The sequence below is a fragment of the Rutilus rutilus genome (assembly GCF_951802725.1).
Source record: "Rutilus rutilus genome assembly, chromosome: 3".
NCBI classification, from domain to species: Eukaryota; Metazoa; Chordata; class Actinopteri; order Cypriniformes; family Leuciscidae; genus Rutilus; species Rutilus rutilus.
This window is the reverse complement of record NC_140211.1, coordinates 32546069-32548937: the sequence shown is the minus strand read 5'-3', so window position 1 is coordinate 32548937 and position 2869 is coordinate 32546069. Positions and strand designations below refer to the sequence as shown.

The 2869-nt window shown below is 36.2% G+C and overlaps 1 long non-coding RNA gene across 1 annotated transcript; it reads right to left on the bottom strand.

The window, feature by feature from the left end:
• Nucleotides 1-278: 278 nt before the first annotated feature.
• Nucleotides 279-2535, bottom strand: LOC311288041. The gene is made up of 3 exons (XR_014626865.1): nt 2317-2535; nt 2125-2206; nt 279-417 (listed from the first exon to the last, which is right to left on the bottom strand). It is a non-coding gene; the product is annotated as an uncharacterized lncRNA (long non-coding RNA).
• Between the last annotated feature and the right edge of the window lie 334 nt (nt 2536-2869).

Here is a 2869-nt window from a genome sequence, read left to right as displayed (position 1 = left end):
TACTAATAAACATTATTAGAGATGCTTTTCCGGTTTGACAATCAATTCATATGTACAGTATTAAGTTGATGCAAAATTGGTGCATCAACCAATTGATCAGTGATAGCATTCAATTAAAAATAAACTAGCCTATTTATTGTTTCAAATAATGTAATTGATCATTAAGGGTAATACTCTTCTCAGACATTGATGGCAATGATATATATATATGTATATAGAGGCAGGTCACAATTGAATTGTGTGGACTGAGATATATCAAGGAAAACAAGGACAAAGAGCCCCATGAAAATCAGAGCCTTTAATTGATTGCTGTTGCCCTGACAACAGAACTTAATTCCATTCCAGGCAGAGAGAAGGTGCCATTCAGTCATACCATGTGCCATCTCTCATCCCTCTGCATTGACCAAAGAGCCATCTCTGCAATATAAGAGTTTTGTGAATCTTCTTCTTATACAATGAAAAATGATATAAAAAGGGCTCATCTCATCCTCATCCTCTTCTAGTCTGTGTGCACACATATGAACTTGAAAGTACAAAAAACACTTATATCTGTTCAGTCTCATATGATGTTTCTCCTTGGCAGTGACGTAATATTATGTCAAAAAGGTTGGGGTTAGGAAAATGTTTAGTTTTTTCTTATGCTCACCAAAGCTGCATTTATTTGTGTTTATCAATGTGCATTATACAAACATATACACATACATTCTATATAGATATATGTGTGTGTGTCTGTGTGTGTGTGTGTGTGTGTGTGTGTGTGTGTGTGTGTGGCCATTCAACGTTAAGTCAGGGAATATGACACAGCCATAACATAAAAAAAAAAAAAAAAAAAAAGTTATTTTATTCCTGACTGAGCCTCAAATGAGACACAGCATTAAAGGGGTGGTTCAGGATTTTCAACATTGGACCTCATTTTCAAGTGAGCCTGTTTGTCATTCATCAGTGGAGACAGTTTTCAAAAAAATTCATCCATTCCTTACTTTTGGATAGTTCGCTGGTGCTAGGCTAGCGCGAGTCAACGGTAGATGCGTTAGCCTGCCATTAAAAACAGTTTTACCCACTCCACAGTACATCAAAAGCAAATCAATTATATAACGCCAGACTATCGATGTAAATGTCTGTTGAGAGAATAATGTTAGAATTCAAACTACACTTGCATCTCAATGATCGCATTACATTTACAGGAACTAGTTTCTCAGCAGTGGCGGGATTTTACTTTGCTCCGGTTAGTACTGCGCCGAAAAGTAAACACAGAAAAGAAGCGCACTACAGTCGGGACGTCTAGCTAGCTAGTAGTAGTCTCGGTTGCCTAGGTAACTTAATATCACTCCGCCGCTGCTGTAGACTGTGCTAATAAACACAGGGAACAAAGTATAACTATTGCAATGCGATGAAAGGGTAGTTTGATTTCTAACATTATTCTCTCAACAGACATTTACATCGATAGTCTGGCGTTATAATTGATTTGCTTTTGATGTACTGTGGAGTGGGTAAAACTGTTTTTAATGGCAGGCTAACGCATCTACCGTTGACTCGCGCTAGCCTAGCACCAGCGAACTATCCAAAAGTAAGGACTGGATGATTTTTTTTGAAAACGGTCTCCACTGATGAATGACAAACAGGCTCACTTGAAAATGAGGTCCGATGTTGAAAATCCTGAACCACCCCTTTAAGGGTCTTATTTGTTCGAGGAGAGAGAAGCTGGCATAACAAAATAACAAAACTGTCCAATTGACTACAGTGAGTGCAGAAAATGAAGTAATAAAAGTCTTACAAAACAAACAAATAAAAAGGTTATCACATTGATAATCTCAGAAATAAATAAAGGGTGTGCAAAAAAACAACGGTAGTGGCCTGTATGTGCCTAATGAAAGAAATAAAACACAGCATCCATGAGAAATATGCACATTTCAGTGAAATGGGTTAACAAAATGGGTTAAACTGTGAATTGTAATGTATTCATGTGGTGAAATCACCACATGAATACATTACAATTCACAGTTTAACCCATTTTGTTCAAATCAATCAATAATTAGACTCAATGAAATAATATACACTTGAAACAGGGTACAAATATTCTTCCTAACTTATACATAAACACAGAATACAATGAGCAAAACTTACTCTTATTGAGACTCTCAATCACACAGAAAAGCTCACGTGGTAGCTGGCACACGTGCAATGTCACGTATTGTTGTTCTCCCCTCTAACATGGCATAAAGAACAATAATTACTGCATGTTCCATTAATATATGAAATAAACAGCGTTATTAAACCTTGTACTAACTTTTCAGAACATATTTTAGATTAACTCACGCTCAATCTCCATCAACGTTACCCAACATTCCCCATGGAAGATCTCTCACTTGCAGGAACACAACACTCGTATGAACTGCGAATTAAACCATACACTCGATAAAAATCACACGACTGTTATCACCACAGATTCACAAGTCAATATCAAACTGGAAATGTTCTCTCTTTAACAGTTTTATCAACTATATAAGCGGCGGCTATGTCTCCCTCTGTGTGTAACTTATGGGGGTAAATTGATGCCAAAACCATTGAAAATGGACAGACTAAAAGTCACAAATAGATATTACAACTTGTAAATACAAAACACAATCTACAAATAGATTAAAAATCCGCAAACAAAGTCCTCATGATCCTCAAATGTAAAACAAGATCTACAAATAGATACAAAGTCCTCAAACAAACTCTTTGTGATCCACAAATATAAAGCATGATCTACAAAAAGATTAGAAATCCACAAATAAACACATCCTGATTCACAAATAGAAATCAGTGACTTGTACTTGAAAACCAGAATTTGGATGAATGTAAAGTGACTTGTTTGCAGGTGAAGATC